Raw genomic sequence first — 15076 nt, 5'->3', positions numbered from 1 at the left:
CTAGTCTCACCTGCAATATAATAATAGTTAGGGGCAGAACATCTTTTTTCCCCATGAGCCAAAATTAGATAAACTGAAATATTTTCCATAAGAGGATGAAAAAGTCCACTGAACTTTTGGATGCATTTTGCAATATTTTCACAACCTTAAAAATGCTCAAATCTGTGATGCTGTGCTACAAATAAATAAGGGAAACTTACAAGTTGTTTTTTCTGAAGTGATTGCATGCAGTCTCAATCCTATCAGAGCAGTCAAGTGAAACTTACCAAATAATACTCTTTGCCAGGTTCGTGACTGAATGGAAATGCTTTTAGTTCTAACCCAGTCTATTTTGCAATTTTCACTATGAGTGAAACTAAATTGTGCATCAGTGGAGGCGGTGGGAAAGCTAAAGGTCAATGTTTAAATTCAGCAGTTCTCTAATCTACTGAGCCTCTAGAAAGCAGCCCACTTTGTGTATGAAATGTGTCAGCAGACAGGAGAGAGAGACTATGCCAAGATGGAAACATCAACTCTAGAGGCTACTTGAGAAATAGCCAGCATTAGAAACCATGCTAGAGCCATGCCAGAGCCCCCACGGCTTGAAAAGGAATCTTTATTAATGCAAGATCCCACAACGCCACTCTCCTGCCCACTTCCATTCAACTTCTTTCAAGTCAGTTTCACCACAGGCACTAACTTATTCAGATCCAGGAGATGCTCGACCCCTCATTCCATCCATTCCTCCAAATCCCCACCCTGCCCTGCCTCTTCCTGTTCCTGCTCCTCCCTTCTCCCAAGAGCCTTCTGCACCTCACAGAACAGCTGATTGCGATGAGTAGGAGGTGCTGGTGAGGAGGGGGAGGAACTGACTTGCAGGGCTGCAAGTGGGGGGTTGAGCACCCACTATTATTTTTCTATGGGTGCTACAGCACTGGTGCACGTATGGAGTCTGTGAATTTCACCATGAGAGAGACAATCTGTGCAATGGGCCACTAACAAATATTAACTAATCCTTTTTAAAATGCAACCTATTCTCCTAGTCTCTATATGTCCCTCAACTCCAAGAGACTTGATCAGAACCTGTACGTTGGGACAACTGTGAGAAATACATAGTCAATAATGACTTCAGTAATTCTTATATTGAGGGATGTCTGTATGTAATCCCTGCTCATTGGGATTTTTTAGAAACTGGATTTAGAAGTTGTTAGAAAGACTTGGGATACTTTTAGTCCTTATATTTGGATTTCAACTTATGAACAGATTTAAAAAAAAAAAACTCTACACAACCATATATCACTCTGTAAACTTAGTTTAGCAGGGGGGAAGGTAATGGCAACACTAATCAGGCCATGAAGTTATCATGGATTCACAAAATAAAACCCTGTCCTAATGTTATGAAGATTCACACAAAAGAAACACTCAGAGGAAAGAATTGAAGGACACCATTACAAGAAAAAAGGTATTGGTAGTTAATAGAATCAGTGCATTGTAAAAAAAAAATACTCAAAGTTGATATGATAAATAGTGCAGATTAGGAGAATCTGGTCACTAGAATGAAGCTTTGAGCATTGCTGTACAGTGCTGAATAGTATTCAAAATACAATGCTGGAATAATAAATAGAAGTGCTGTGGTGAGTAAGTGAGAAAAAATGTCACAAAATGACAGGATAGAGAACTCATTGTCTTAATAGATAAAGCTTACCACAGAAATGAGGAAAGCATAGGGAAGAAAAACCAAATAAATAATAAAACTGGAATGTGCTGTTCACTAAATGTGGTGTGTGCTATCCTTGAAACATGCATGGCATAAAATATTAGCAGTGAAGTTCAGAGCAGCTCATTTGCCTTGAAGAAGTGTCTGAACTCTTTTCCTTACCTGTCCACCAAAGAAAATAGACTTTATACTTGTATCAAAAATGTAAAATAGTCTCCAGTGGGCACGTAGTTTGATTTTACCACCCCATCCTAGTGTTACCCAATATTATATAAAGTCAACATTGGGATGGAATCTTACAGTACAGGTTGGACTTCCGTGATCTGGCACCCTCAGGACCTGACCAGTTCCAAATAAGGGGATTTACCAAGCCAGGAGAGATCCCCTACCACTGGCCCCCCAACTTGCCACTGGCTACGCTTCTGGCCCTGGCTGATCACCCTGCTGCCAGCCCCAGCCAAGCTGCCTGCCGCTGGCCCCAGCTCCCCTACCAGGCGGATGCCCAATTCTGCCAGGCAGGGCACTCAACTGCCAGCCTGACTCCCAGCCTCTGGGGCTCTCTGGACCAGGAACATCCATGATCCTGAACCACAGATGTTGCCAGATCAGAGAGTCCTAGCTTAGGGAGGTGCAACCTGTACTTCGTTGCAGTTCTGTGCATGGCTTTAAACCACAGCTGTTTCTTATCCCAGATGAGGGAAGGAGACAAAACACACAGTGAGTTTTTCCTCCCTTAAAGCTGATTTGTCAGTGAAATTTGATGCAGTATAATTCAGCCAAATAAGATCTATAATCCACCCAGTACCTTGTGTTTTCAGAAGGAATGAAATTTCTAGGACACTTTAGAGATGTATTTGTAAGAGACATGGGGGATTTAGGAGAGCACACACATGTAGTACTATCCATTTCCTAACTTCTCACAGCCAGGACATTTCTTTTTCCTTGTCCTCTCAGAGGTTTTCCCATAGTTTGTGTTATAGTTGCAAGATGCATGATGACCTCAGTCTGTAGCAATGAAATCTTGTAATCTTTACCAACCTCCTTTGAGGAAATTCAGAATTAAATCACTGAAGCTGGAACAATCTGGGTTTTTTTTTTATTGCATGAGAGACCAATTGCATTCCTCTCTGAAGTTCATACTTACTTTGATTGATGGGAAATGGTCAGTTCTAAAGCAGCCAAAAAATGATAAACGATAAGCAATGTATCTTCCAACTGCCAGTTCAAGAGCATTCTGATTGTCACACCACTCTGAGCAACTGAAAATCACAAGTCTCCAGACCCATCCATTTCCCTCTGCAGATAAAGACTCTGAATATGTCTACATTGGTCCATTCAAGTTGATTGCTAATTAAATCAAGTTAGATAACTTGTTTGTATGTGCTAGTCTGCAGATCACACAAATATTTGTGGTCTATCTCTCATGAGTCCTAGGCTAAACCACAATGTTTGTATTAGATATGCTTTAGTTATTAGGCTCAATATAGGTGTAACTGAGTGAAATTCTCTGACCTCTTTTATAAAGGAGCTCAGACTAGATGATCTAATTGCCTCTTCTGACCGTAAAACATATGTACCTGGAACAAACACTTGTGAAATTCCATTCTGGCACATAAAACATACTAGTTAATTCATGTTCATTGGCAATCAATGAACTGAACTTTAAAAACTCCAGTACAGACAAATGTTGTCATCTAGGACGCTTTATAAATCTTGTCTAGGCTAGAAAGAAAAGTTTTCTAAAAAGGTGTTAGCTAACACATTTTAATGAAGAGCATTTTAAAGATGTGTTAGAATTGAGGATATGTCTACACTGCAGCTGGGAGGAGTAACCCAGCTGGAGAAGACATACACCTTAGCTTGCATACTTAAAAATAGCAGTGTAGTCACAACAACAGGAGAGACAAACAGAATTAGCTGCTTAAATACCTAGGATATCAGACAGGACTGTACTGTGTACATCTAATCAAGATGGGAAATAAACCTCACAGCTGTGGCACAGACATGCTAAATATAAACAGGGTTAGGCTAGTCCTCGTAACCCTCTATAAATGTGTTATCTAGTCCTGGTTAACCTTCAGCTCTCCCATAATGTTTGTCTTGGTGGCCAAAAGGATGTGTTCTTCCACGTATGTCTGCTCAATTTATTTAGTGAGAAGCCCTCTTCATACTTGTTAAAAAGCTAGCATGTTTGAAGCCTTGTTAACTGGCTGTGGTCTAGTGCAGTTACTCCTTAGGCTTTAATGCTATCAATTTAGTATATCTTAAGGCAGTGTGCCTTGTCTATACCTGTACTAAATTTTTCAAACCTATTTAGCACATTTCATTCTCCTGCACATTTCAATACTCATTTTGTTCTAATTTAGATAAGGCCTCAATTTGTTTACAAAGATTCAAGAGCTACTTGGCAATTCAGATATAATCTGTAATTATGTGGTAATTTTTGAGGCCTGCCTGGAGAACTCCCATATATGCCATGGTTGGGCACGCCAGTGTTCAGAAAATTATACTGCTCACTGTTCATGCTGTTCCTGAATTGAGAGATTTCATTATTAGTTCTACCATCTGGGTATCTTCAGCGAGCACTAAAATTCAGAAAGGAAACAAACAAAAAGCCCCATATTCAGTCGTCTTCTCCCTTAAAAAAGACCCCAAAGTGCAATTCCCGGAAAGATACAACTTAAGCAAGTATTTTCTAGAATTAGAATAGTAATGAGAAGTCCTGTGGCACCTAGAAGACTATAACAAATGCATTTGGCCATAAAGCTTTCATCAGAAAAGCAACCTGTCCTGATGTAACTAACCCAACGATTTGTACAAATAGGTGAACAGCAAAGAAGCACCAAACCCTTGATGATGACAAGAGTTAAGAGTCAGGGTTTTCCCATGTGATAGTGTTCCCAATATGGCACATGTTGGCAATTTCCTGCCAACACCCAAAGGCTACACAGAGGATGCTTTGGAATCAGTCAGGCTCATATGAGCAAAACATCAGAGCCACTATTTAGGAGATGATTCTTGAGACTTGAAAGAGGACTGTCCCAACTGCTAACCCCTGAAGCTGAAACTGATTTATGTATAGTTAGTAAATCGGTACCCCTTTGGCTTACAGAACGTATTAACTGTGAAAACATGCAAATCAAAAACAGACTTTTAGAGACTGTGGTATTGGAGCAGCCTTGAAGGGAAAAGGTATTTTGATACTGTAGTTTTATAGTTTATACCATTAGGGCTCCTTAATGATGAAAACATTTTTTTCTCTCTCTCTATTAGACCCAGAACTCATATTAAAAAAATCTTCCATATCAATGAAAGATAGAGAATTACCTTTGAGGTGTATTTCTGCTGTAAGTGTTTTGTTAAACAGACCATGCAGCAATACAATGAAACCAATGAAGTTGCAATTCTGATATTTGGTTGATTAAATTAGTCACCCTTTTAAAAATAATAAATTTCTGCACGCTTGGCACTGATGGTATTTAAAGCTGTCAGATGAAGAGTTAATAGTTGGGTTCTTGGGAGTTGAGATCATATTCTGTTCCCTGCTTTGACCTTTTCTTTGTTCTGCTAGTTGACTCTATATTAAACATTGTGACTATATTGCATCAAAGCTGAACTACATGAAACAGATAAAATAAAGTAACTTTGGCTTATAGCAAAAACTGAAGAGTATGGGATATTCTACTAAAGCCTTCACTGATACTTTCAAATCAGTCTTGCTGAAAAGAATCTCATCCAGAAACATGATTCGGAGTATGGTATATATGGTCAGTAATCCTTGGTGTCAGGGTAAAGAACTATGACTCCTTTATCTCTGAGTCTTCAGCCTTAATAAACAAAGCAGGAAAATAAAAAACACTACTTTCAGCTGGTCAAAACTTTGATATTTTGGCATCAGAAATTAATTAAGTCTTGTGGTGTATGTAATCGTAAAAACAATGCTGCTTAAAAACAGATATCACTTCAGAAAAACGAGAATACATCTGGAAAAAAAACAATACCATTTAAGAAAATCACTATGAAATAGTTCATCAGTGGCAACTCTCTTCATTTCTGTAGGGTTACCATACATCCATTTTTCCCCAGACATGTCCTCCTTTTCACTTATTAAATCTCCAGCCGGCCGGCTTTTTTAAATGGCTAAAAAGGGGGCGGGACATGTGACTGTCACTCAAATTGAACATTCAGAGCTGCGCACCCAGACATTAACAGCTGCTCTGCACACATGCCCCAGCGCCTGGAGGGAAAAGCACGTGGCTGCAGTGGCGGCAGCTCTGGTGAGACCCAAGGCAGATCTGATATGGGGGGGTCGGCTCCTCCCATCGAGTCACTGTGTTACCCTCCGCCCCGCTATGTTATGTCCTTGGCTCTGGGGGAGGGGAAGAAATTGGGTTAGAGCAGGGGCGTTTGGGGGTGCCCGGCTCTGGGGGAGGGGTGGGTTAGAGCAGGGGGTGGGTTAGAGCAGGGGGTGCCCAGCTCTGGGAGCAGGCAGGGGCACTGAGTTAAAGCAGAGGAGCCTGGGGGGGTACCTGGCTCTGGGGGAGGGAAGGGGTATTGGGTTGGAGCAGGAGGGCTGGGGGGCATGGTTAGTTCTGGAGGAGGGCAGGGGCACTGGGTTAGAGCAGGGAACTGGGTGATAGAATTTCTGGCATCTTTCCTTCCCTGTAGGTGGGCAGTGGGTCTGTTGGTTAGATTTGGGGGTTCCAGTCTCAGCTCTGTGAGGACTGTGGGAGCTGGTGCTTGGTGGGGCGGGTAGGAGAAAGGCAGGGATTCTGGGAAGCAGGATTCCTGGGTTCCTTTTCTAGCCATGCCACTTCTCCCCTCAGTGCCTCTTACTTCATGCGCCAGAACAAGCCCCAGCCAACAGCCTCCCTGACCCCCCACTCTCTCCTCCTGACCCCAAAGCAGCCCAGGCTGCTGGCTGATTGGTGGCATTGTTGGAGCCCGCACTGCCGTGTCTCAGAGTGGTGTGGTGGGGAAGTGGAAGCTCGGTATGCGGCGGCCCCTCGCACCATGAGAGCCAGCAGCAGCAAGGCAGTGGCCAGAGCCCTGAGCTTGGCATGCACGGGGACAAGTTTTGCCGGCTCCTGTGCAAGTGGAGCAACCACTGCCGCAGCGGCACTGGCAGGACCCAGCTGTCTTCTTTTTTGAAATTTCAAATATGGTAATGCTAACTTATGCTAAGGAAATGCATATAAAAAGGAAATCAAATATTGGAGAGGATATTGTGGAAGAACAAGGGCCTTTCTGCATATTTGGTGGGGATTCCTAAGATAACAGAATTTTGATGAAAATACATAGAATTTTCAAGAGAACTGAAGTAGGTTTCCCACAGTACTCATGATGATTCTTTTAGGTTACAATTCCAAGGAGGTCACTGACTCAGCAACAGACCTATTGATAATACACTAACCACCAGCAGCTAGATGAGTGATAGCTTGTTTTGGAATAGGAGTAGCAGCTCCCCCAGCATTAGCGGCACAAAGAAACAAGAGATGGGAAATCATTTTAAAGGAAGACAGAGCTTTATTTTAAAATGAAGCAGATGTTACCATTATTGGAGTGCGGATAAAATCAATATGCTGACAATGAACCAAGCGTACCTAAATCTGGTAAAGGTGACTAATATAGGAGAACAAGAGTGGAGCAAGACAAAGGATTCTCATAGGAGAAGACATTTATAGCAATTGCATGATTTATAGAAAAAATGTAATAAAACAATAACAATTCTAAACATGTGGGAACTGTAATAACTTTATATTTGGACAATGTGTGCTGAAGTCTATACAGTAGGCCTTCTAAGTTGGTATTTATGTTGTCACTGACTAGAGGCCTGAGATTTTGCTTTTGGTGGTGGTGTTGTTTTAGGTTAAATGAGATGGAATAAAGTGAGATGTGTGAAGATTGTCATGACCAAGATTTTAACACCAGTGGTTATTAGGTTAACTTGAATTTAAATACATAACGGTATTAACTCGAAAATTACATTTTCAGTTCATTTTTGTTAATTACAAAAAAAAAGATGCAATACAAATAGACTTTTGGGTTGTCAGTGTGCTAAATCTTTATTTCTAAGGTTTCTTCCTATGTCATATAGCCATTTTGTTCTTAGGGAAGAAGCACGCACTGGGATTCCCAGGGACTTTATTTTTCCTCCTCCTTGTTTTCCTTAATCTAAAATGGAAGACTCTGGAATAGAAATACACCTTACTGTTCTTTGAATAAAAAAACATAAAAAGATCAATGTCATTGTGTCATAAGAATGCCCCAAAAATGTGTGAAACAGATGTAATTTTAACACTCTGCATCAATTTATCTCAAGGTATAAATAATCTTTATGAATATTATACTCTAATTGTCTTCCAGTCAGCATCTAAGGCTGAGTAGCGATGCTGCTTTCTTAGTCTACATAATAACTAGGGTTATGGAAAAACCTAGTGACTTTACATAGGTTATAGGAAAAGTTGTAAGGAGAAGAGCTAAAAAAAAGTTCAGGTAGGCCCTTATCCAGCAAAACATGTAAGCACATGCTTACCTTGAGGTACCGTTGTTCCATTGACTTGCTTACATGTTCTGCTAGATCAGGGCTATAATCCCCATTATGGTCTATATTATGCTACCTTTTAATCCACACTGGCAAGCACCAGACTCTATAAATCAATAAGGAGACCTTCAAGCAGTAAGTTTCACACTGTGAGTAAAGGTATGTTATTCTTCCTGTGTTGATATTCATCCAAACTTCTCAAATTCTCCCTGTCCTTTCTCCCCTCTTCTTTACATTCCTCTTCTTTCTCAGTCCCCCTTTCCCTGATCCTCCCCAGTTCTTACGGTTTTGGAATAGGCATTGAGACTGGCATTCTACTTGGCTTTAAGCAGAGGCTGATATCTGTTCTTAAATTCTCCAAGATTGTCTGTGACCAGAGAATCTAAAAAACACTGCCAAATTTCCCAACCAACTGAATTTAGAGGGTCAAGGAAAGAAGAGGTTGTTCATCCAAATCTTTTCTGAATCTAAAAGGTACTGGAATTCAAAGGTGTGTTGACATTCAAGACAGTTCTCAAGTTTTTTCAAAGTCAGTTCACCCATGCCTAATTCGGAACTGCCTCAGCTGAATCAGCTCCTGAACAAAGTTGCATGAATGTTCAAAAAGAAAACACAAAACAGAATCTCAGCTGATTCCTGGTTTAATTCAAAACTGGAAATTGGAATGTAAGAACTTACACAGCAGCCATGCTGGGTCAGAGCAAAGGTTGAATGCTGGGTTTGAAACAGATATCACTGATGGTACCTGATATATAGAAGGCAACTGCCACAGACATATACACAACTTCTCGTGCAATTTACAACACCTGCAACTTTTAGTCCCTCCCCCTGATTTTGTCTGGAAAGGGTAGGGAGTCACCACTCTGTCATTTAGCTGACAAAGTTAGTCACGGAATATACTTCACTGACATGACAACCCACCTTTTTTTGTTGGTATTAAAAAGGGAGAGAAGACAAGAGCTTAAGAAAAGGCAGAGGAGGGAAATTTTAAGAAATATGTGAATGCGGAACAAAACCTGGTGTTAATTCCAGTAAATTTAACATGCCATTTCTTTATCACATTTTTTAAATAAATTCCTCAGATTAAGAACATAACAGTACTTGTCATGTTAGTGTTTTTAATAAGATATTAACAGACAGCACACATCAACTTGCTGTATCCAAATGGAATTTTCTGTACAGAAAAAGGCAATAAGCAATGATCTGAAGTTGCAGGAAGAAAGGTTTAGGTTGGACATTAGCAAAAACTTACTGTCAGGGTGGATAAGCACTGGAATAAATGGCCTAGAGAGGTTGTAGAATCACAATCACTGGAGACTTAAAAGCAAGTTAGACAAACACCTGTCAGGATCTAGATAATACTTAAGCCTGCCTTGAGTGTAGGGGCTGAACTAAAAGACCTCTCAAGGACCCTCCTAGGCCTACAATTCTGATATTCTATTCTATTCTATTCACATAAAATAGTTAACAAGTTTTATAGAAAATATTTGTTTTGGTATGTTAGGAAAAACACCTTTTTCTTTTCATTGATTGGGTCAATTGAAGAGAGAGACACTATAAATTATGCCTAAGTATATAGATGAAAGGTGTGCAGGGCAGGGCTCCAGCAGAAAAAGCAATTAACCAGAAAGTAGAAGGAAGATATTCTGGATTTTACAAGCTGCTCTTTGTTGTGTTTTCTCCTACAATCCTGCCACTTCTTTCCTTATGCATGTTGGTTCCTTCCACTTGCACTGAACTATCAATGCGTAACTTGCACCTTAATTTAGATCACCTTTGAATCTGCAACTAACTTCTTGCACAGTCTCTTATATGCTTTCCATAAACACTGAGCCAAATTAATCCATGATATAATTAAATTAAAGTCAGTGGCATTACAAAAAGGTTAATTTGGCCAACTATTTTTAGCTTCTCTCAGTATTCCTTTTGTTTCTACCATTTAATTGTCACATGCAAAATGTCATGGCACATGGAAACCAATGAACATACAAATTCTTCATTTACTTACCAGAGGCTGTGAAGTTTGTAGGTGGTTTAGCACTCAAGCAAACAGTGCTTTTGACTTATGACTCATACAAACAAGATGCAAACCTACAGTGTCCTTGAGAAATTCAGAGATGAACTGATTGCAGTGGCAAGATATTGAACACATGAGTGTGAAATATTTCACATTATCCCATAGGTGTTTAATTATCCATGGAGACTTTTTAGTCCCAAACTTGGGGAAATGCTCATGCATGTGTGTTTACAATATAGCAGCATTAGAAAATCCTGTGGTTATCACCCCAGATTGGGACTCAGAATATCTGGGCTCAGTTTCAGCTCTGCTGCAGATTTCCAGTGTGACATTGGGCAAATCACTTAATATTTGTGTGCATCATTTTTCCACCTGGATAGTGGGAAAGAGGAGAAAAATGCTCCCTCTTTCTCACCTTCACTCTGGCCCAGACAGGACTTTAGGTAATAAATTCTTCTAGGCAGAGACTGGCTCTTACTCAGTCTTTAGACAGCATGTAACACAATAGGGCCCCAAAGGGCAGACTCAGTTTGGGCTTCTAAGTTATTGTAATACAAATAAATCATAGATATTAAGTTCTATTGTCAATGCTTGCCTCAAAAGTGCATAAATGAGTCTATTGCAAGTGTTTAGAGTATTAGATGAAAAATATGTATTCAATAGCTTGTTTAAATATAAGATTAACAACTCTCGTGATAAAACATACAGAGGAAAAACAACAATATGTAAGTGTTAGTGACTGAAGCTTTGTAACAAACAAAAATCAAAGAATTATTCAGTAAGTGACAAGAGGAAAAGAAAGATCATGTGAACAACTGGGAAGGGAACACTGTGGAATATAGGTTATGACAGCTGGGACTGAGTATATTTCCATATATTGCTTCCTAAATTGGCTTTTGACAGCTTAGCCTCATATTGAACCAGAAAAATAAATCAGAAGGGAGCTGCCTCCATTGTTCTAAAAAGGGGGAGTGGTGAAACCAGGTAGCGTGGAATATGCAGACGATATTTTGGAGTTATGGGTTGGAAGAATACAGCTTGTTGCTGTATTATTTCAGGAGCGGTTGCCATGGCATCTCTTGCAGTTAAGAATACATTTCTAAGGCACAGTGATAGGGTCAAAGCAGTTATGAAAAGGGTCAGATTTTCAGGGCCAGTTCAAATAAAATCAGATTCCCTATAAAAGGGTCAGAAACCGAGAAGAATCAAATCTATTGGCTGGAATAGTGATTGGCGCACTGGTAGCCAGGCCAGGAACTGCAGCCAAAGGGCAGAGGCAGAGTTAGGAGACAAGAGCGGGTTCAAAATAAAGCAAGAGTAAGGCTGATGCAAGGGCAGGACTGCAGCAGGACTGGGAACAAGTCTGAAGAACACTAAAGCCCTGTGGCACCCGTCCCCACCATCAGAGTTCCACACCATGAAGTGAAGTTGGCAAGTCTAAGCTGATGTTTCTCCTGAGGCTTGTATGCCTGTCTTGAGAGTCACCAGATCAGCTTGTGGCTTGGCTAGAGCCTAGCACGTGAATGATTCAGCACCTCACAAAAAGCCATGCCCTTGCAGAAAAGTCTCAAATATAATGTGTCTGCTAACCCCCATTCCAGCTCCAAACAAGAGCTGGTTGCCAGAGTGGCTGACAGACTTGCTGGGGCCCTGGACAAGTGGGGACTTTATTATTATAATGAATGTCATATATAGAGCTTGTCTTTGAGGTAGTGAAAGATGAGTGCAGAAAAAGATGTGCCTCATTGTATAACTTCATTGTGTAACCTCACATTGGTATATAGTTAGCCATTTGGGAGGCGTTATAAAAGGAAGGCCCAAGCTAAGAAAGATTTCCTGCTCTGTCACCTTCTTTAGGGAAGCAAGTACAAAACAATAGGGTGACACCAGCTCAGTCTGGTCCTTACATTCTCCTCAAATGTGTCCTCAATTGCACAGTATTCATAGCAACAGAAGGACCACAACATCCTCTCCTCCAAAGAGGGACATGATTTTTCTCTTGCCTGCCAGTTCCCCAAGTGGCATGGCGGTGCCGTGTTGTTTAAAAATGTTATTTCCGCACAACATATTGATACCACAGGAAGACATGTGGAGAAGGGACAGCCACTAATCTGAAAGACATGTGTACATTCTGAGTGAGGAAACACTGCTGCTGTTGTATAGGAGCCAGGATTGGTATCCAGATAACTACACTTTCGCCAGCATATATTGGGAAATTTCCAGTACTTCTTGCTTCCAGGAATTGCATGGGAACAGCTTGTCTCAAAGTACCTCCGCATGTCCACCTTATTCCCAGTAAAATCTATGCACTCCGTATCAGGCCAAATTTACTCTGTTCCTGAGATCTGGCTTTGCTGGTTACTCAAAGAACAAAACAAACCCAGACTAAATCTGCAGGACCTCCCCATTGCTGCCTCTACTATTCTGGTGGATTTAGGCCACATCTGTCATGATAAACCAGCAGAGAACACTCAGCAGATTTTCACAGGGTTCTAATTTCTGCAAACTGTTGGGTCAACAAAAGAGTCCTGCATTCCTTTATGTAATCCAAGGTCTTGTCACCATGTTGCATAGCCCCAAGTTTGAAAATAAAAGATGATCAAGGGAGCGGGCCAGGAAGAGTGGAGAATTGAGCCATAGTTTTCCACATACTAAAAGTTTAGGTCTGTTTAGATTCAGACTAAGGTTTGGGCCAGGGTTAAAAACAGAATTTCTTTTGTTCCAACCTATCTTCTACTCCTTGGTTTGGGAATAAAAGTGGAATTTCTTTGGAGCAGCAGTAGCTGGATGTATAGCAGTGATGCTTTCCACTTCAGTTTTTCTAGAGCCTCCACCTCACTACTGTTATGAAAATTAAAGCTGGCTCCCTCAGCTGTAGGAATGTGCTGAGCTGCAAGTACTGCTGTGATACAAAATTGGATTTATTGGGAGAAAAATAGGACCTAGAGTCCAATAAATGTATGAGCCAGAGCCAAATTAAAGTAATGGGGTACCATAGGCACTGCTCAAAGCTCCATGCTATATCCCCTCTCTCATTCCCTGGCACCTTCCACTGACCCATTCTCCTCCTTGGGAGTCAGGGCAGTGGCCTACGACACCTTTCTCCTCCTCCCCACAGCATCAGGAGTCTTTCTCCCCTGTGTGTCTACACTACCTCCAAGCATCTAGGATTGTAGTAGAGGGTTCTCCTATGTTTACCTCAGCTGCTGGAAGGTATCTGCTTGGCTGGGTAGACAAAATCCACTCCAGCCTTCTCCTAACACACATGCAGTCCTTTGCCATGGCAGTGATGGCCCAAAGGATGCAAGAGGTGATGAGACCCCTGACGTTGGTGCCCACCCCCCCATGTGATGAATGAGGCAGTTGAGTTGAATTGACGGGTAGGCTCATTTAACACAGACTTGGCATCTTGTTCTGTGCAATAGGCTACTCCACTCTGCATAAGCATCTTGCAGAAGTTTAAAAAAAATAAAATAAAAAAGTGCTTTGCCATTGACTACTTACTTCCTTGGGTGGGTCACTCTGCTTCAGTTCTGCCAATGGTAAAAAAAAAAAAAGAGCTAATAATCATATTTACCACTATAACAAAGGTGCTGAGAGAAGGAATGTTCATCCAGGACATGGAAGACATAAAATAGTTACTTAAAGTATTAGTAATTAATATATGCGGACTCATTACCGCCCTGAAAGGGGAGGGTTCCTGGTTGTGATGAGACAGCTAACAGGAAAACCCATACTTTGCTGTGTTGTGGGTTGAACAAAAGAAGAATTTCTCTCAAATGGGTGAGAATTGACTCCTCACACTCTAACGAAGTTTTAACTACTGAAAAATGCTGTTCCTGTCTTCCTGACTTCCTTTCACATTTATCCTTCCTCTAATTTCCTTAGTCTCTGGTCTTAAAATTCACTATCACACTCCTTTACACTAAACCTTCAAGCTTCTCACTCCAAAATGGTGGATTTTAGCAGCTCAGATCTTGTCAGTTACTGCATCTATTTTGTCATTGCCTTTTGCTGATCCCTGTGTGCCAATTACATTGCATTAAATGAAAGGAGAGGTTACTTTTCAAGGTAACAATGGTGAAATCAGATGAATTTTCAGCCAAACCCACAGGGGAGCAGAACTATGTTGGCAGAACAACTATCAAGGCTGATGATAACAAAAAATAGGACAAACGCTTATTTGTTTCCTGACATGATTTGAACTTGCCCTGTGCTGACACTTGCTTATTGCTTCTTTGTATGAAATCATTCAGTACACGTCTAAGTTCCTGATATAAAAGATCTGTAAGGGAATCATTGTAATTATTGTTAACACAAATGGGCTCTAAGCATAAGAGCATGTATAGTAGAAAAAACTGATTGAATCTTATTAGCATATTAGGTAACTTATTTCAACATGTTAGAACAAAATGTCCAATTACATCCCCACCATTTTCCATTTGAGATCACGGGGAAAAAAATGGAAGACAGGAGAGATTCCAGAAGACTGGAAAAGGCCAAATATAGTGCCCATCTATAAAAAGGAAAATAACAACAACCCAGGAATCTACAGACCAGTCAGTTTAATTTCTGTGCCAGGAAAGATAATGGAGCAAGTAATTAAGGAATTAATCTGCAAACACCGGGAAGATAATAAGGTGACAGGTAACAGCCGCATTGATTTGTAAAGAACAAATCTTGTCAAACCAATCAGATATCTTCCTTTGATAGGATAACGAGTCTTGTGGACAAGGGAGAAGTGGTGGACATGGTATACCTAGACTTTAGTAAAGAATTTGATACGGTCTCACATGATATTCTTATCAATAAACTAGGC

Source organism: Pelodiscus sinensis, chromosome 6 (genome assembly GCF_052426305.1).
Source record: "Pelodiscus sinensis isolate ZL-2025 chromosome 6, ASM5242630v1, whole genome shotgun sequence".
Classification (NCBI taxonomy): Eukaryota; Metazoa; Chordata; order Testudines; family Trionychidae; genus Pelodiscus; species Pelodiscus sinensis.
Note: the sequence above shows the minus strand (reverse complement) of the source record.